The 21,448-nt window shown below is 36.4% G+C and overlaps 1 protein-coding gene and 1 pseudogene across 1 annotated transcript in view; one reads left to right on the top strand and one right to left on the bottom strand.

Annotated features, from left to right (window-relative positions):
* Positions 1-21,448, bottom strand: part of MSRB3 (methionine sulfoxide reductase B3) — a 121,737-nt gene that overhangs the window by 46,940 nt on the left and 53,349 nt on the right. The window lies entirely within an intron of this gene.
* On the top strand, positions 11,094-11,189 carry LOC126023730 (uncharacterized; annotated as a pseudogene).

The raw sequence follows: 21,448 nt of genomic DNA, 5'->3' as shown, positions 1-21,448 counted from the left end.
ATGCCAGGGGATCGAACTGCGGTCCTTCCTTGGCTAGCACTTGCAAGGCCGGCACCTTACCTCTAGCGCCACCTCTCTGGCCCCACAAATCTACCTCTTTTATAAAAATGATCATTTTTTTATTATATTATAAGGGCATTGAGAAATTGAGAGAGGGTATAGAAAAATGTGTTTATTTTTGTCTTTACCTGTTAAGAAGCTGACTTGGTCTATTTACCCTAATTCAGATCAGAATAAAATTCATTAACTATTTAAAATGTCAGCTCATGCAAATCTATATGATATATATAAACATCCATTTCAGCACTTTTATTTTATTATTAAAATCAAGTTCTAACTTTTATCATCAAATTGTCCTGATATCAGATTCTTTTCTCGTGGGTCTAACATTTCAACTAGTGATAAACAGTACATGGATAAAGGTTAAGCAGCGATAATGTGTTGTATTCCAAGGATTTATATTTTTAGTATACACACAAACATAGCGATAATCATCAGTTTTTTCAACTCTAAAAATAACATACAAATGGACTAAATTAAACACTAATCCAATATATATATATATATGTATATACATATATATTCTTTTTATTTCTAAAGACTCCATTCCTTTATTGATTTAAATTAAAAAAATATCCCCTGTGCTAAAAAATGAGAAAGTGGTCAAAAATAGTCTATTATTAACCTGGATCTTGGATATATTTCTAGGTTTGATCTTACAGACATCAAATGCACTGAAATCTAGTAAAAGTTTTCCTAGTGACCAGTCTCTAAATAATTTATGTTAGTGTCAGTCTTCTACGAGCCTTTTATTTTTCATTTGTCCCATGCTAGATGGATCTTGCCAAATAGCATAACCAGACCTAGACTTCAGTCTCCTATGTGCCTGCTCAGCTGCCATTTATTATCCAACACAGTTAGGCATTATCTTTAAAAACACACAAAGACATGCACATGCAGTGGGAGCTCTTCACAAAAGCAAAGAATGTAGTAATAACAAGAATTACTAAGAAATTCTCAAACTCACATGTCAAAAAGTATCCTCTTCATTTCCCTGGGCCTTTGAGAAGATGCAACGGTTCTGACTTTCCACTCTAACCTGACTTTCACCTTCTTCAAAACAAGCTTTAAAAAAGGGAGAAGGGAAAAGGATATCCAAAGGCATTTCTCATCAATTGCTAAATGGTCCAATATATTTGTAACTCAATCTCCTTTTCCTTTACACCAAGTTGAGTGATGAAAACCTGATGGGACATGCAAGCAACGCACTAGCATCTAGAAATAGACAAAACCAGACCAACGTAGGTACAAAAAGTTTAGAGTTGAGAACTACATAAGCAAGAAGGTATAAAAATATCTCCATCACAAGAGAGAGCAGTTTAAAAGTAAAAGAAAACTTCTGAATAAGGAGTAAGGCAATGAAAAGGATTAATTTTCAATTTTCTTGAAAAACAGGAGTTAGTCTGTGTGACCTGGCTCCCCAGGTATTATATTCAGACTTCAAGAACACAATCATTTAGAAAGTAACTGCTTCAAGGAGTCCAGCTAAAACTACAAAGATGTGAAATTCCAGACAGACACAGGAAATTCTTTGGGGAATAAAAGAATTTTATGACTCAGAAGATGAAAATCTTCTGAATACTCACTCAAATAATCTAATAAAGTATTGTCACTAAAGAAAGAAGTTTGATGAATTTATATGTTGTGCAGGAAAATTTTAAACAAAATAGGAAGTTGAATAAACAAACTTGTGTTCATTTGTAATTTGTCCTTTTGTGGAAACATTAAACTTCAAGGACTTTCTTCTTCAGGATACAACATTTTGTAGAATGCCACATTTTTAACAACTGGAATTTAAAAAAAAAAAGTCCATATTTTAAAGATTCCTGTTCTAAAAATCAGTTCTAGTCAGCCCAGGAACAGATCCAAGATTCTTTTAAAAGTTTTAAAGTTTTTTTTAATTTAGTGTAATTTGAAAAAAAAACTATGAATTGAAGGTAAACATTTGAGCCAAATACCATGTATGGATTAAATATGAGTCTAAGTTTTTTCTGGGAATATCAACATAAAAAACTGGCAATGATCTTATTTTCCTGACTTTAAAGGACACTTATACATAGAAAATCATGAATGCCAAAGAGGGTAATATTTATATTTTTCTTTTCGTTTTCTAACGTTTTTCTTTCTGTTTTAAAACTCAAAATGTTGCCTGTTACATATAAAGTTCTTTTCTGGTTACAGATTGTAAAAATAGATCAAACAATAAGTGTCCTCTGTTTAATCTTTCCCAGGGACAAACACCATGTAATATATAATATGTAACTAAATGTTAGGTTGCAAATTACTTGTATTTAATTTTGTCAAGTGTTTTAACTTTGCCTCTGAAATATCAGTCTGCATCATTCGATTTTGGTTTAATTCTATAGTCCACTTAAAACAGTAAATGTTTACATTGAAAAGACCAGAGAATGTGTGATGTATTTTAACTGTCAAAAGTGTTGTGAACAGCAGCAGCTGGAAGAAGAATGTATATCCCACTCCATTGCTACCCCAAAGCTTTCAATTCTTCAGATCAGCAGTTCAGCACTTCAGGGCGTGTATCAGAAAAAAAAAATTATCATTTCAGAAAAATGTCTTGGGTTCACTTGTGTCTTCAGAGCATGGCTCTACTAAGTTGCCAAAAGTAGTGCAAAGACTTGCAGTCACTGAACATGAGGCATTTCCTTTTGTTCTTTAGAGCAGTTTCTCAACTTTGTTCTTACTAGGGTCCCATTCAGACCTTATTTCCTTCCTATGGACCCCTGTTCTACTGGTATGATTCTCTAGTATCATACTTTGGCCTGCCATTTGTGCAGTTTTCACCTATGCCTCACTTGCCGATATCCTGGGGGCCCGTAGTGGGCTATATGGCACCCAAATATGAAACATTACTTCTAAGCATTAGTTCAGAAGAAGCAGCAAGCCAAGAGGCAAAGGAACGGGGCTCTAGCTCAGATATAACTTCACAGTATTTGTGAATTGTATTTAATTGAGCTCTTCTGCAATCCCTGTTCACTTCATTTTGAATCTGTAATATGAATTTTACAAAAAGCCTATTTAAATATAATTTATTTAGAGAAGCTTTACACAAAAAAAATTTTTGGCCACACCTGGTGATGCTCAGGGGTTACTCCTGGTTAAGCGCTTAGAAATCACTCCTGGCATATCTAGAACATACAAAGCACTCAGAAAGCTGAGCCCCCCAAAAGCAAACAAAGCTATAAAAAAATGGGGAGATGAAATGAATAGACACTTCTCTGAGGAAGACAGAAGGATGGCCAACAAACACATGAAAACATGCTCACCTTCACTCATCATCAGGGAGATCCAAATCAAGACAACAATGAGATACCACCTTACACCAGTGAGGATGGCCCACATCAAAAATAATGGAAACAACCTTTGTTGGCGGGGATGCGGTATGAAAGGAACTCTCATCCACTGCTGGTGGGAATGTCCCCTAGTCCAACACCTATGGAGGAAAGTCTGGAGAGTGCTCAAAGAACTCAGAATTGAGCTGCCATTTGACCCAGCAATTGCCCTCCTAGGCATATACCCACAAGATGGAAGGACATTCATTCCAAAATACATATGCACCCCACTATTTATCGCAGCACTCAGTATAATAGCCAAATCTTGGAACCAACCTAGGTGTCCAACAACGGATGAATGGATCATTAAGATGTGGTACATATACACAATGGAATATTACATGGCAGTTAGAAATGATACAATCACAGACTTTGCAGCAACGTGGATGGACCTAGATCATGTTATGTTAAACGAAGTAAGCCAGAAGACAAAAGATAAACACAGAATGGTAGCACTATTCTGAAACACCTAGAACATATATTTTATACACAACTAATACCTAACAACCATATAACAGGGTTTAACAGGGTAGAAACTCCGATCACTGTAATAGTCAACATATACGTGGGAGCAGTGTCCAAAATACATGAAAAAGGAACAATGCAAACTCTTGACTGCACATTATACCACAAAGAAAACAGCAACAACAGAAACAGCAACATGGAGAGAACAGGTATGTAACCAGACTCCTACAACAAAGGCCCACAATAATCCCTTAGAGATCGTAAACAGGAACACAAGTATAGAACACCGCGGGAAATCACATAATGCAATGGCAACATACCATAACACTACGTTTTAATCCCTTTACCTTACTATATTTTAAAAATAACCTCTCAGCTTTTCTTTCCACAGGCGCCCTTAGATACAAAGGGCGGACAAACTAAGATGGCAACTCGGGATACCACACGAGATACCATACCTTGCTTGCACTATGAGACGGCCACGAGAAAACTCTTTAACATTCACTTTATCTCTAGGTTAAACCTTCTTTTAGGAATCGAAGCACGTGACCAGTCAGACCACCAAAGCAGTACCTGCGATGTACAGACCTAAACTACAGGCTCTAGTCATCGAACACATTCAACCAAACCAGCATTCCCTTGCTATTCTCTCCTTTCTTCTCTCTATTTTTTTTTCTCTTTTCTTTTTCTCTTCTACTCTTCTCTTTACTTTTTTCCCTTTCTCTTCTCCCTTTCTACGGTATTTTCTCTTTTCTCTTCCTTCATACCCCTCCCATATATCTTCCCCTTTCTCCCCCCCGGAAATCCAACTATCCCTTCACCCCTCAATCCCATCCAGATCTCCCACCATATTAAAACTCTCCACCCTCAGTCCTTAATCTTTTAGGCATCAAGATCGACCTCCTACCCAATGAACCAGTACCCAGCACCCAGGCGAGGGGACACCCAACCGAACCCACACATCGTCTCCTGCAAGAAAAGACAGCCAACTCCCCTGTGGACACATGCTGCGAGACCCTCCCTACCAACTCCCCCTAACATGGACTGTTTCTTGAAACCGGACTTAGGTCCAATAGTATCCCCAATGCAAGAACTCTTCCAAGACCTCCCAGCTGCAAATTTTTACCAATCTGAAGGGGGGCAGGGGGTGTGATTGGAAGATGCCTGGGAACCCACACACCACAAGAAAAATCCAAAAGACAATGGGAAAACTGTACTTCCAACATAGGCATAAGACCTGTAATACACCAACTCTTTACCTGTTCTCTCCCAAATGCAAAGTAGTCTTTTGCACCACATTGGTCCTTTAAAAACTTCGCTAACTCATTTTAATTTTTTTATATTTTTTAATTAACTTATTTATTTAAATGTTTGCCTTACATATACATTTGTGGGCACATACACTTTTATTTCCTTTTTTTTTTTTTTTTTTTTTTTTAATCGTCTTTGGGTATGTGACCTATCTCTGTTACTCACTCTGTCCACCCCAAATACTCCGACATATAATGGAGCACCACTTCCCCCTGCAAAGGCACACTAAATAAAGGGGAAATCTTACATAGTAAAAAAAAAAAAAAAAAAAAAGAGCTCTTATCTACTAGAGATAGGAACTCATAGTTGTTTACAATACAGGGTTATCTCCTACCTTGAAAATATGTCATGTGGAATCAACTTAGACCTCAGGTGATTAGATACCATTCAACCAGCCTTGAACCCTGGATCCCAGACATAGAAACGGCACAGCTCCTCACAACAGCTGTAAGAAACAATCTCCATCTGGGACAGCCTTATTACTGCAGGGTCAACAACAAGGGCCAGCTCTAACATGATATCTCGACAATGAGGAAAATGTGAACAACTTGACCTTAGAGCAGTTTAGCCTACCTCACCAGCTAACGACAAGACAAAACCAGAAGACGTGGCACCCTTTGGTAGGTCCAAAAGCCAAGATCGTGATTTACAGATGACTGGATACTAGAACCACGACCAGACTGTATACATCTTGGGACCAATAAAAAAGCCCTAGTCTAGGGTTTGAACTAAGACCTGCACAATAAGCATGATCCCCAGTCCCAAAGGTCCGGCAGAGACAATTGTAACGGAAAGGGGCTTCTGGAAGAACAAAGAAAGACGCTATCCTAGATGCCTTCCTAGGTTCAGCGCAAAGACCAAGATCACCAACCACAGAAGATGGATTAAAATGGCACTGAGGTAACAGAACCTCCAGATTCACAAAGACTGACTTCACCATAAGTCCCACCTCAGGATATGTACAGATACTGGGACTGCTAAACACAGAGCTCTGACGGTATCACACTGGACAGAGCAGAAGCTTTCCACACACCAAAAAAAAAAAAAAAAAAAAACCACAACCTGGAGAGTAATGATCCTGAGCAAAGACTAGAGCTGATTCCATGACAGTATACTCCAAGGACGGAGAAACCCCATATCTTATAGGGCAAGTGAATTCCTTTTCGAATGACCCCAATATTTACTGTGCCAGGGCAGGAGGGAAAAAAAAATACAAAAAACACAAAACCTTGGTTATGTATATATATATATATATATATATATATATATATATATATATATATATATATATATATATATATATATATATCTTACCTTCATTTATTATTGTTATTATTATTTTTATTTACCTAGCTATTTTGGTCGATTCCTCAGTTTGGATGTGATTATTGAAATTGTTGGCCCCAATTATTCTTTTTTTTTTTTTTTCTTTCTTTTCTTTCTCTTCCTTTCTTTTCTTTCGTTATGTGCTACGCCATGTTTCTTATTTCAAGACCACGGCGTGTTTTTTGTTTGTTTGTGTTTGTTTTTAGTTTGTTTTGGTTTATTTTTTATCTGTTTTTTTGTGGTGCTTATCGTTATAGCTGGAGTCCTCACTGGATATTTGACACTTCTTTTGGTACTGGTGGAGTGTTTCAACTTCTTTTTCTCCTTCATTTCCCAAATCGATGATGAGAACCTCTAGAAGGATTCTGCCCATTTTCGGGGTATTAAACTCTTACCCCGGTTTATTTATTTTCTCTTTTTCAGGCAAAACCACGCAACTTGAACTAGCTACCCCTGCCCCTACTTAGAGGGGGAAATAAGGGAGGCATCAAGACCAAACTGATGCAAGACTACTAAGTAGTTGGTTAGAGACAGAGGGGATCACATATTCTAGCCGCCCTGGGGGTGAGGGAAGAGGAAATGGGAGGTAAGACAGAAACGGGGGAGTAGGGAGGACAATTTGGGGATGGGAATCCCCCCTGATTTTATGTAAATATGTACCTAAAATATTATTGTCAACAATATGTAAGCCACTATGATCAAAATAAAAATTATATTAAAAAAAAAAAAAAAAGAAATCACTCCTGGCTTGGGGGACCATATGGGACGCTGGAGGGTCAAACCGCGGACTGTCCTGGGTCAGCTACACACAAGGCAAATGCCCTACTGCTGCGCCATCGCTCCATCCCACCCCAAATATTTTTATTGATATCAATGTCTCACTCTACAGCAGTACCAGCATTATTCTGACATCTGATCCTCCTGGTTTCCTCTGTCTTTCATCAGATGTCTTCAAACTCTTTTGTTTACTTGTTTAATGCCAGATACATATACACATTAGAAAATGGACTCCTAAAAGTTTGGGGCCCTACTTGTCTGTTTTCCACTCTTTCTACTATTGCTAAAACTATAAATATTTAGTGAAAGGGTGTGCTTTATACTTTTACTAATGGCTGAAGGTAAAACAACAGGAAAACATGCCACCTCATCCTTTATACAATATTCTCTTTAGACTTCATTAAGTTAACTGCATTCAGGGATACAAAAGTCTACTATAAAGAACCTTATTTGCCTAGATAACAACAACAACAACAAAAATCAATGAAGTAGAGTGTATTCAGAGACACAGATATTGCCATAGAGGCATACTTTTTTTCCAAGGTTACTACTTCAGGTTTTAGAAACTTGACTGCTTAGCTATTCATGGGAGGGGAAGAACTAAACTTGGTTTCCTAATGTAGTCAAATCAAAATTTCTGCAGGCCCAACAGTAATTCAAGATTGAAAGTCCTACCAGGTCAAATACAAGAAAACCAATGAAGATGGATTATCTCTTCAGCTTCAGGCACTTGGGCTTGTTAAAATATAATGACTTAAAAGGCACCAGTCACCTAAAATTAAACTTTAGAGGCCAAGCAGAAAAAAAATAAAATGAAAATGATGCAACTTCTGAAAAGACATCACTAAGACTTCAAGTCAGTGATGATCTTGTCATGCATTCAACCTCTTTTCACAAGTGTTCCAAAACAGTAGGAGATTTGAGGTTCTCAATGCAGTACTTAAATAATGCATCCACTGTATGCCCTTAAGCAGAGTATTAGAGTGGTATTAGTCATTTACCATCCTTGGGAAGAAAGAAAATAGTTATTCAAATCATGTCTTTCTTATTCAACTGAGGAACTCAAGATAAAAGGGCAAGGGGATATTTGACAGTTTACTCTCTAGACTTAAGATTTTGTCATAGTACCATTCTGTTGCTAAAGGTCTGAATATTCTCAGATATTCATACCTTCTCTGGCTGAGCTCTGAAAACTAAAAAGTACTTATAAAGAAAATGAAATTTAAGCATTTGAAAATCTAGTGATCACAACGGTATAGTGGTCATTACATATTCTCAAAGGAATTATAAGAAGATTTGAGTATAATGGCTAATCTATGTATAAAGGTTTTTGCACTGGTGGCCATGGTAAGGCCTTTTTTTTTTTTTTTTTTTTTTTTTTTTTTTTGTTTTGGACCACACCCGGCGTTGCTCAGGGGTTACTCCTGGCTGGCTGCTCAGAAATAGCTCCTGGCAGTCACAGGGACCATATGGGACACCGGGATTCGAACCAACCACCTTTGGTCCTGGATCAGCTGCTTGCAAGGCAAACGCCTGTGCTATCTCTCCAGGCCCAGTAAGGCCATATTTTATTCAAAAACACAGAACAGATAAGTAGATAAAACTTACATAAAAAGAAACTACACAAGTAAGACTTCCCCATTTCTTATGTTCCCATTCCTTGAAGCTTTGAAAAGAGAAACATGTCGCTATAATCAAAAAAAAAAAAAAAAGTCTCCATGTCATACTTGAAGCTATGAATACCCCTTTGTTCATTTGATACATCTTTTATTTGAGTAACTGTCATTTTCATAGAAGATGAAAATCAGACTTAATAAACTATCTACTATATCTGAAACAAATACCATATTATCTGAAACATCCACTTTTTTGAAACCTATACAAAGAACACCCATAAAATTTCAAATTGTTGAAAAAAATTAAATAAGATTTGATATCAGTATACTACTCTGTGAAATGGACATGCTGACCACTGCTATATCTGTTATGGTACACAGTATCCAAATAACACCAACTAAAACACCCCTGGCCAAATTCTCTCTTTCTCTTTCTCTCTTTCTCTTTCTCTCTCTCTCTCTCTCCCTCTCTCTCTCTCTCTCTCTCTCTTCTCTCTCTCTCTCTTTCTCTCTCTCTCTCTCTCGTGTGTGTGTGTGTGTGTGTGTGTGTGTGTAAAGGCCAGAGTTAATTCATTCATTCCATAAGTGTGAAACCATCCTGTGTTTGTCTTTCTTCTTCTGGTTTACTTCATTCAATGGTCTCTTCCAGGTCCAAACAAGCCACAGAAAATTGCATTTCATCTTTCATTACAGCAACATAGTGTTTCCTTGTGTATATGTACATCTTCATAATCCATTCATCAGTCATTGGACACCTAGGTTGATTCCATGTCTTAGCTATTGGACTAACATGCAGAAAAAAAGACAAATGGTATGCATGTATCCTTGTGAATGAATATTTTTAAGTCTGGAGAAAACCCCCCAAAATTGGATTGCTGAATCATATGGCAATTCTATGTTTACTGAGGACTCCATTTTCTACAGGGGTTGAGCCACACAGCATTTCCACCAGCAGTGGAGGAGAGTTCCTTTTTCACCACATCCCTGCTAGCACAGATTGTTCCTACTATTTTTTGACATGTGTAACTCTCACTGGAGTGAGATGATGTCATATTGTTGTCTTCATTTAGATTTCCCCAATGATAAGTGATGCTGAGCATTTTAAAATGTGCCTATTGGTAATCTACATGTCTTCCTCTGAGAAGTGCCTGTTCATTTTATCTCTCTACTATTTAATATTCTTGTTGATCTTTGTTGGTATTTTATATATTTTGGATAGCAAGACTTTTTCTGAAGTGTTGAATGCAAATATTTTTTTCTATTCAGTTAGCTATGTTTTAATTTTAGCTCATTTTTCTTTTGACATGCAGAAACTCTTTAATGTAGTCCCATTTTATGTATTATTTTGTTGCCTTTGCCAATGGAATTAGATAATTAAAGAAACCGCTGAGGTCCAAATCTTAGGGAATTCTGCCTTTATTTCTTTCAATGTACTTTATAGTTTATGGTCACTTTTCTAGGTCTTTGATCCACTTTGATTTGACTTTTTGTGTAAGATCTGAAATATGAATTAAGCTTTAATTTCTTACACATAGTTATCCAGTTTTCCCAGTACCATTTGATGAAGGGGCTATCTTTATTTCATTTCATGTTCTCAGCCATTTTATTGAAAATTAATTCTTGATATAAATGGGATTTTGTACTTAGGTATTTGATTCTGACCTATTATCAGAGAGTCTATCTAGTACCAGGCAGTTTTGATCCCTATAATTTTATAATACAGCTCAAAAAGGTAAAAATAAAAGAGAATGGCTTAATAGATATATATAAGGCTCACCATCTCCAGAGAACTGGATACACACATGCTGGTCCATAAAACATACCTCCATAAAATTAAGATAGAAATTCTAAGTACTACCTTCTCAGATCACCTTGCACCAAAATTAAAAGTGAATCACAAACAAACACAGAGAAAAGTATTTAGAAACTGAAAATTAAACAACTTATTAGGGGCTGGCATGGTGGCAGAGCAGTAGGGCATTTGCCTTGCATGCGGCTGACCTAGGACAGATCCATATGGTCCCCAAGCCAGGAGCAATTTCTGAGCACATAGCGAGAAGTAACCCCTGAGCATCCCTGAGTGTGACCCCAAACCACACACACACACACACACACACACACACACACACACACACACACACACAAAACCCCATAAATCTTATTACTGAATAACCAGTGTGTCAAAGATGAAATCAAAAGATTCCTTGAAACAAACAATACAGAGATTAGCATGGCCCCTGTGCAAGGATGACACACACAAATTCGTGAAGCATTCCATATTTTTCAGAAAGAAAAAAAAAAGGATTCGGGCCCGGAGAGATAGCACAGCGGCGTTTGCCTTGCAAGCAGCCGATCCAGGACCAAAGGTGGTTGGTTCGAATCCCGGTGTCCCATACGGTTCCCCGTGCCTGCCAGGAGCTATTTCTGAGCAGACAGCCAGGAGTAACCCCTGGGCACCGCCAGGTGTGGCCCAAACCCCCCCCCCAAAAAAAAGGATTCCTTGAAACAAAAAAGAATGAAGGGGCTGAAGCAATAGCACATCAGTATGGTGTTTGCATTGCAGACAGTCCTCGGTTCAATCCCTGGCATCCCATATGTAAGTAACAATGTATTAATAGTAATTACAAAGGTTAATTCAATTAAAAAATTATTTTTAAAGATGGAGAGGAAAAGTACAAAATGGAGGTAATACTACAAAAATTCCAGACTTAATAATCTGGTGAGTTTGAAGAGATGAGAAAAAAATTAAAATCAATGAAGTTCTTAAACTAGAAGAAGTAGGGGACTACTGATTTTTAATAACTCGCAACATTAATAAATACAAGGTCAAATAGGCTTAGTTAATTTGAGCTATATATAAGTGGAAATAATTTTTTATTTTGTGACTACAAGTTTTTTAAAAGAGGTAAAATGTAACTAATCCAAAGTGAAAAATAAAATAGGACAACAAACATAAAAAGGCAAGATGGCAAGAAAATACAGTATATTCATTTTATAAGTTATATGAGACAACATAAACAATTAAATTTTAATTAATTTTGATGGTCAAGTCCTTCGCTACCTGTTACCCTTAATTGGATACATATGTAGTAGTAAATATCATAGAAGAATTAAACAGGGCCCCATCACCAAAGAGTTCATAGCATAGGGAGTTATTAAAGTTACTTTGTTCCAAATTGCAGGGTTTCAGAATTAGAAATAATTCAAGTAAAGTAAAAATCCCTTTCCAAAAGCTAAGATTATCATTTTTTCTCCATGTCTGTTTAAAAAATGTACTATAAGATAGCTGATTAAAGACTAGCTTCAGATTTCTGTCTGAAATCAACAGATGTTTTCATAAGAACGGTATGCCAGTAATAATTGGAAATAAAAGTTCTGGGAAAAGTACAGCGCACAGAAGGGCTATTGCCTTAAGAACGTTCCATCAGGAACATTTATTCAATTTTTAATGGAATTTAATACCAGTTTTAATAATTTGCAATATATTTCTGCTTTGGTCTTATCTATGTTCCTCCTCCCACCAAACAAAACTCTTATCACTATGCTTTCAAAGGCAGACTGATATTATTTGTTTAAGATGCGTGGTATCTTTAGACAAAACAGACTTTATTCCACTTGCCATGTTATGTATATTTACATATAACCCCAATGCAGGAGAAAAATGAGGGATTAAAAGAGACTTCCTCTAGGTAAATATGGCAGAGACTAAATACACATCATTATCTCTGGCCAAAAAAAAAAAAGGGGGAGAGAGCAAGTAGAATCAATGGGCAAACTTCCAACATTAATAGTTATACTTGTTACCTATTTATATATACAGTAAAAGTTTAAGGTTAAAATTTTCAAGATGGTCTACTTCCAAGTGATGAATATTATCCTAGTTGAAAAAGACTATACATATTGACTGAAATATTAACTCACCTAATTGAAAACAATAACCTTAGCTCTTTTATAGAATCTAAGAAATATTCACACTTTGAATGAATATATTTATGATTAGCACAAAAGCAATATTTTGGTTGAATTCCTTTTTAATTTATACTGTTTTATTTAAAGAATGAAGGCAGGCATAATTTGATAAGAAAAATACAACTTTAGTAGATTATGAGTGACATATTTTCCTGTAATATTTTACCGGTTATAAATGATTTTAGAGCAGAAATTTAAGATAGCATTTATTAAAAACATAATGTGAAGATATTTTAATCTTTCTCAGTCTCTATTCATGTCATTTTACCAGAGCACCTGAATAAGTTTTTTAAATATAATAAAATATCTTCTAGATATGAAGAGATAGTAGAGGGGTAAAATATATGCCTTACACTCATGGCTAACCCTAGTTCAATCCTTAGCACTACATATAATTCAATTCCCTCAGCGCTACCAAAAATTATCCCTGAGCACAGAGCTAGGAGCAATCCCTGAGCACTAAGAGGGAATGCCTCAACCTACATATATAAAACAAAACCAGTTTTTCTAAAACTATAGTTTTCCTGTTTCTGATCATTCTATATAAAATCATCCCAGTGAGGGTTAGTGAGGAATACAAATAAAAAATATAAAGTTTCCATCTCTTTGTTAACTGTGAGGTCTGTGGCTTATGTCCTGATATATTTTTAATAACAATATGAAATGGCAAATGTCTCTTAGAAAAATTATCACCAAAAATATACTACTCTAGCCAGTAAAACAATAGAAAGGTACTATCGCAGAAAAAGTACTATAGTTTATTAGTAGGAAAGTAAGTTTCTTCCAAGTTATAAAAAAGACGTGACGTCTTAAAAGACTGTCATTGGACAAATGTGAAGTATCTTAAAATAAAAAAATTAATTCCTTATGAACCAGTTACAAGATAGAAAAAAAGAATTAATCCAATTACTTTCAAAAGGGAATTTTAGAAGAGAAATGTAAAAAGTAACTGCAGGAGCTAGACTGATAATACAGTAGGTAGGGTGTTTGTCCTGTACACTTTCAACCTGGGTTCAATCCCTGGCACCTCATATGGTCCTCTGAGCCTTCCAGGAGTGAGGCCTGAACAAATAGCCAACAAATAGCCAGGAGTGAATCCTGAGTACTATCATGTGTCACTTGCCCAAATAAAACCCCAAAATATTAATAAATAAAATTTTTTGATAACTGCAATGATCTGGTACCACTGACAAAGAAAACAAAATAAAAATAATAAAAAGGGGCCGACGAAGTGGCGCTAGAGGTAAGGTGTCTGCCTTGCAAGCGCTAGCCAAGGAAGGACCATGGCTAGATCCCGGGCGTCCCATGAGGTCCCCCCCAGCCAGGGGCAATTTCTGAGCGCTTAGCCAGGAGTAACCCCTGAACATCAAATGGGTATGGCCCGAAAACCCTAGATAAGAGTAAAAATAAAACAAATGTAAAGTTTTGCTTGATAGTCTCTAGTCTTTTAGTGAACTTAAATATATATATATATATATATATATATATGAGATTCAAATAATTTTAGTCATTTTTTAGAAATCTACCAATATATTGTAAGTGCCTTCACTTCCTATTAAAAATACTGTGAGCCATATGAGTAGAATTATATTAACTGTGAACTACAATAAGAATCTTGGGGGTGGGGCCGGAGAGATAGCATGGAGGTAAGGCGTTTGCCTCTCATGCAAAAGGTCATTGGTTCGAATCCCGGCGTCCCATATGGTCCCCCGTGCTCGCCAGGAGCGACTTCTGAGCATGGAGCCAGGAGTAACTCCTGAGCACTGCCGGGTGAGACCCAAAAACCAAAAAAAAAAAAAAAAAAAAAGAATCTTGGGGGGCCAGAGCAATAGCACAGTGGTAGGGTATTTGCCTTGCATGCTTCTGACCTAGAAAGGATCCAGGTTCAATTCCCGGCATCCCATATGGTTCTCCAAGCCTGCCAGGAGTAATTTCTGAGTGCAGAGCCAAGAGTAACCCATGAGCGCTGCCAGGTGTGACCAAATTTAAATAAATAAATACATAAACAAATAAATAAAGCCAGACATCAGTGGGGCCAAAGAGATAGTACAACAGGTAGGGAGTTTGCTTTGGTATGGTCAAACCCAGTTTAAACCCCAGCATTCCATATGTTCTCCGGAGTACCACCACAAGTGATTCTGGGATGAAGTGCCAGGAGTAATTCCTAGAATCACCAGGGTGGCCCAAAAATTAAATAAATAAACAAACAAATAAATAAACAAATAAAATAATAAAGCACTAGTACAAAACAGAACAATTCTCCAGACAGGTAAATTACTCCTCTGTAATTTCTTTCCATTAAATTTCAAATAACTTTGCTGGATATCTGAGAGTAGGATGTGTGAAAGTAGGGTGAGAAAGTAGGTGTGTGAGAGTAGAACTATCAGATAACAAGTATGCTATATTGGAATAGAATGCATGAATATAAACTTTAAGTATTTTTTCATATCAACTCATAGTGCAGGTTTTTAAAAGTTATAGTGAGACTACAGGCTGCAGAATCAGGCTATTTAGGATTAAATCCCAATTTCTCCACTTTAAATACAATTCTTCTCAAAATATTCAACCTACTGTACCTTATAAAATGTGAATAGTAATAATGTATGATCCATACAGATTAAACACACCAGAAAACAAAGGTCATGTTGTATAATATTTTTCTCATAGTAGCAAAAAATTGATGGTAATTATAGCTATTATAATTATCTATACAGTCCAAATTATTTAACATCTAATCTATAAGTAGACTATCAATTATATCATTACTAATTAACAAAACCTTCCCAGTTTAGGCAAGTTGGTATACTTACTCTTATCACATGTATATTTTTCACTTTTGATACTGTATCATGTCTTAAGCAGAACAAACATTCTACATACACACTGGTTAAGGTTAAAAAAAAAAACTGGCTCAAAATTGGGGAGATAGTTCGAATGACTGAAGATCATGCTTTACAAGATGGAAGCCCAGATTCAACAACCCAGCAATGCATGGTGCTCTGAGCATCAATAGGAGTTACCCCAAGTATGGAAATGTGAAAAGGTCCAGAACAAAACAAACAAAATATCTGGCTTACTCAATGCATTAACAATATTCTGAACCTGAAAATATTAGAAAATGAGCCAGAGGTAAAAGGATAGACATAGAATAATCTCCCTCATTTGGGAGATATAGGAAAAACAAACAATAGTATCCAGAGACAATGGAGATAGAGTCAGGAGGTCCATCCAGCCCAGGGTAGGAAGTTCGACACAAAGTGCTATGAGTGCAGTTAGAGAAGGGTTTACAAGGACAATGATAGATGGAACTGATCACTCTGGACAAGAACTCAGTGCTGAAAGGGGAGAAAGGAAGGAAACAGATAGAAAGAGGGAGAGGGGAGAGAGAGAGTGAGAGAGAGTGAGTGAGAGAGAGAGAGAGAGAGAGAGAGAGAGAGAGAGAGAGAGAGAGAGAGAGAAGCAAATTGCCTGCCCTAGAGATAGATGGGTGGGGGCTGGAGAGTAGAAGGGAAACGAGAGAACGGGAGACATTGGTGGCAGGAAGGGTGCACTGGTGCAAGATGGTGTACATTCTAAGACTGAAATCCAACAATGAACAATTTCGTAACCACAGTGCTTAGATAAGGCAATTAATAATTACAAAAAAAAGAGAGACTCCCAAGTAAACAAGTGCATAGATGGTAGCCAGACCTATACCAAAATATCCATAGTCACTTACAGTTCACATCAAACACTACTGGTATCAACAAAAAATATGAATAAACACCAAATACATAAAATAAAGGGAAAGATAACTACATACAAAAAGTATATATCATAAGATTTTATTTTATAGGATGTTCAAGGAGGAAATCTAACCAATGGCGATAAGTCAGTGTAGTAAATTCTAAGAGAGGAGAATCAAATAAAGAAAAATTGAGGGAATATTATAAAGCAAAATTCACCCCTGCCTTTTTTTCACCTGTGACACCCTCCCCCTTTTGCCAGAGAAATGCAATGTAGATAAGCACTTCCAGAAACTGAGATCAACTAATATGGTTGCCAATTTGGGGGGATCTGCACATACAGTCATGAGACTACAATCCATAGGATAAGAAACTAAGTTCTAGAGTAAAGGAAATGCTCTATATTTTAATTTATATTTTTACTCAATTTTTGTGTGTCCCACTTACAGTTATGAAACTACAATACACAGTTGCAAAAGCTAAGTTCTAGACTAATGGAGCTGTTCTATATTTTGAATTATATTTTGAATTTTTCTATGTCTTAATACTCCTTCACTAATAATTTAAATTTTGATATGTTCATGTGAATGAATGAGGGAAGTAGAAAGCCTGTCTCAAATACAGGTGGGGGTAGGGAAGTGGGAGATTTGGGGCATTGGTGATGGGAATGTCACACTGGTGAAGGGGGGTGTTCTTTATATGACTGAAACCCAACTATAATTATGTTTGTAATTAAATTGTAATAAATAAAGACATTAATAAAGAAAAATTTGATATGTTCAATGACTAAAATAAGCACTTAAATCCCTTGCTCATGGATTGGGAGGATTAATATCATTAAAATAACAATACTCCCAAAAGACACTGTACAGATTTAATGCAATCCTTATAAGGGTATTTATAACATATTTCCAAAAAATAGATCAAACACTTCTGAAATTTTTATGGAGCAAGAAACCTCCAAAAACAGCTAAAGTGATCCTTGGGAAGAAGATGGGAGGCATCACTTTTCCAAATTTTAAACTAAAAGAAAGTAAAATGATATACATGATACTCCTTCAGTAACAATATTGCAAGTCACAGTCTACCTGCTTTGTCAATACCAGTTTGTTGTTTTTGGGTCACACACAGCAATGCTCAGGGGTTACTCCTAGCTCTGCACTCAGAAATCACTCCTGGCAGGCTCGGGGGGCCATATGGGTTAGCGGGAATCAAACTGGAGTTGGTCCTGGGTTGGCAGCATGCAAGGCAAACGCCCTACCGCTTTGCTATTGCTCTGGCCCCTATATTTTATTTTTAATGAGGGCCTAGGAGTAGCTCAGACTCAGAACAACTGCCTACCACTGTTGATTTTTTGGCTGGTTGGTTTTAGAGACAGAATATCACATCTTTCAAAGTCCTTAGAAAAATTAGAAACCAATAAATTAAGAGAAATTAATAAATGTTCATCAAAATCCTTTCTAGTACATAAAATATAAAAATTTTAAATAACCCATAGAAGTCACAAAATGTTATAAACTTTAATACTAGGTGCTAGTGAAATAATACAGCAGGTAAAATCTTGCATATGGCCTACCTGGGTTCTACCCCAGCACCATATATGTTCCCTCAAGTACCGCTACTAGAAGTGATCCCTGAGTGAAGAGCAAGGAGTGGGCCCTGAGCACTGCCAGGTATGGTTTAAAACCAAAGAAAAAAATAAACCCATTATTATAAACAATAATAATAGATTTGATAAAATGTGGGAAGGCCATATTCTTTGACTATTAAGAATTGAAACTGAAATTTACTGCCAGAAATACAAAGAAGTAGAAAATTTGGAAATTGGGCCAGAGAGATAGCACAGCGGTGTTTGCCTTGCAGGCAGCTGATCCAGGACCTACGGTGGTTGGTTTAAATCCCAGCATTCCATATGGTATCCCATGCCTGCCAGGAGCTATGTCTGAGCAGAAAGCCAGGAATAACCCTTGAGCACCGCCAGGTATGGCCCAAAAACAAACAAAAAAAAAAAAAAAAGAAAGAAAATTTGAAAATTAAAAATTTCCCAAATAATCGTGTTCCAAAAAAATTAAAATTATTAAAAATATAACAAGAACTCTAGGAGTTAATTAAAGATTTAGTAATAAAAATAACATGCAATATTATAATTCTTAAATAATGAGTGAACTACAAAATGTAAGAAATACAGATTAATGATACACATAAAATCCAGTAAGACCAACTGAAAATTTTCAGAAGTAAGGAAGAGTTCATTTAGCTCAATCAGATCCCAAACCTCTACAGACACTAGACCTTTCTGCTTTCTTGTCTTCTTAGTTTATAAAAGGAGATAGACTACATCCCTTTATCTCACTTCTGCACAGTGCAAAATCTTGTAAGGCCGTCAGAGAAAATATCCCTGATATTTTAGGTCTTTGATGAACAATTTCCATTATATATATATTCATTATATACATATTTAGTGAAGTAGCTGAATTCAGATTCATAAATATGTCAGTGTTCTAAGTCAATCTCTATTAATGCTAATTAAATGTGAAATGTCACTCCTTATTTAAAGCTATAGAGAGTTATCCATTATTCATTGGTATCCTAAGGCTATTCTCTTAAAAGTCAAAGTTGAGGGGCTGGTGAGGTGGCTCTAGAGGTAAGGTGTCTGCCTTACAAGCGCTAGCCAAGGAAGGACTCAGGTTCGATCCCCCAGCGTCCCATATGGTCCCCCCAAGCCAGGGGCAATTTCTGAGCACTTAGCCAGGAGTAACCCCTGCGCATCAAATGGGAGAAGCCGAAAAAAAGTCAAAGTTGAAAACAGAAAACATTTTAAATAAAGTTTTTTAAAAATAGAGGGGAAATTTGAGACCAAAAATATATTAGTTTATACTTAAATATCATAGGTTATTTAAAACTAACTGAATCTAAATATAACTTGCTTAGTGCTTTGCAGCTAAATATGCAAAGAAATCCACATAAATGTGAATGGACTGATTAGCTGTGAGATTCCAAGAGAGGAGGAATTGCATCCACCCTATTTCACTGCTCTAACTCAGCATCTGGCAATGCAGTTACCTAATAAATAATGCATGAATGGTAGCTAAATAGTCAGTATTTTCTCCAATGAACATCTACCAACAAATGGCTTTTAAAACGTTTGATATTATTACATATAGGTATTTTATTTCTATCTCCATTGTTATGAGAACCTTAAAAATAATAAAAAAATTTAAATGACAAAATTCATTGGCTTTAAAAAAAAAGTCAACATATCTCCTATTTGAAAAATCTGAAATCTGCTCCATACAAATATTTGAGAAACATCTAGACAAATTGTCTCAGTTGTTAATAAACTTTCAAAATTCTAATTCTATTCTATTCCAATTCCACACTTCCCTTCAATTTAGTACAATGAACAGTTCATTCTATTTTCCACTGCCCTTGTTTATGTCTCAAGTTTTATCTGATTATATTCTTTGATTTCCTTACCCTGATGCAGACTCCCTGATGCAAACCTTAAAAGCAACACTAGTTGTTTTTGTTTCTTGGAGGGTTGTGTTTTTCCCCCTTTGAGATAGTATTTTGCCTTTTATTAGCAGGATCTCCTAACCTCCTACACTCTTAGTTTTTACTTAATAGTAAGTTCCCTCCTCCACACTCTACATTTAGCTGTGCTCATTAGGTTTCTTAATCCCCTGTAATTTGCTTTCATGAAATCTTATACCTTTGAGTAGCTATGTTCTAGGAGCCCATTTCCTCAGTATAGCTAGTCCAAGCAACACAGAATCGACAAGCACTACACATAAGCTTATTCACTTTCTCAGCCAACATGACTGTACAGACAGATTAAAAAACAATCTTTTTTTTTGAATGCTTACAGACCATGAAAGTATACCATTTAAGTTGGTATTTTATTTTCTCACTCAAACATTGCCTGAAAAGGTTGAACCACAGAATTAGACTCTAGAGTATTTAACATGTCTTTATATTTTTGTTTTGTTTTGTCTTTGGGCCACACCCGGTGATGCTAAGGGGTTACTCTTGGCTATGCACTCAGAAATTGCTCCTGGCTTGGGGGACCATATGAGACACCAGGGGATCGAACTGCAGTCTGTCCTAAGCTAGCAAGGGCAAGGCAGACGATGTCTTACCACTTGCGCCACTGCTCCAGCCCCTAACATGTCATTCTTAAGTTAGATTTTAGATTCTTTTTGGTCAGAAAAGCATAAACTTCAAAACAGTAACTGTAAATTCCAATATATACATTTTTAAACTTAGAAATCTAGAATAGAGAAAATCATTTTCCCCAGTTTTTCTGCAGAAGTTCTGCTTTTCCAAAAGGGTTGTTATCAAGACATGCATATTCTTTAAATTTGCCTCAAGTCAATCCTGATCTTTCCTTCTCTTCTATTCTACTCATCACTCATGCCTTTGTTGATGTATATGAGATATTATAAATATATATATATAAACTTTCTTGGACACCTTGGTTAAAAAAAGAACCCTGGTACTAATTGAATGATTTAATAAAAGGGCCAGCTTAATCAAGCAAAATTTATACTTCAGTCCTCTGCATGCTAAGTTGTGATCCTCCCCATCCACATGATAGAGAGCAAAGCCAGTAAGTTTTCTTTAATTGGTTTGCATCCCCACACTGACCTCCAGGGCTCTGTTTACATAGCCTATCCTGCAATATGTTCCGCAGTTCTCTATCTCTTCCAAAAGCACATTTCTCCTGTGATTTGATATATGGCTTTCATGTTTAATCACTACATTAAACTCAATGCTTTGCTTCCTCCGACATCAACAAGCTTCCCTTTCTGAAAGGTGCAGAGAAGAGCACAAATTCTTGCTACTTAGA

Source organism: Suncus etruscus, chromosome 11 (genome assembly GCF_024139225.1).
Source record: "Suncus etruscus isolate mSunEtr1 chromosome 11, mSunEtr1.pri.cur, whole genome shotgun sequence".
NCBI classification, from domain to species: domain Eukaryota; kingdom Metazoa; phylum Chordata; class Mammalia; order Eulipotyphla; family Soricidae; genus Suncus; species Suncus etruscus.
Note: the sequence above shows the minus strand (reverse complement) of the source record. Positions and strands in the feature narration are given on the sequence as shown.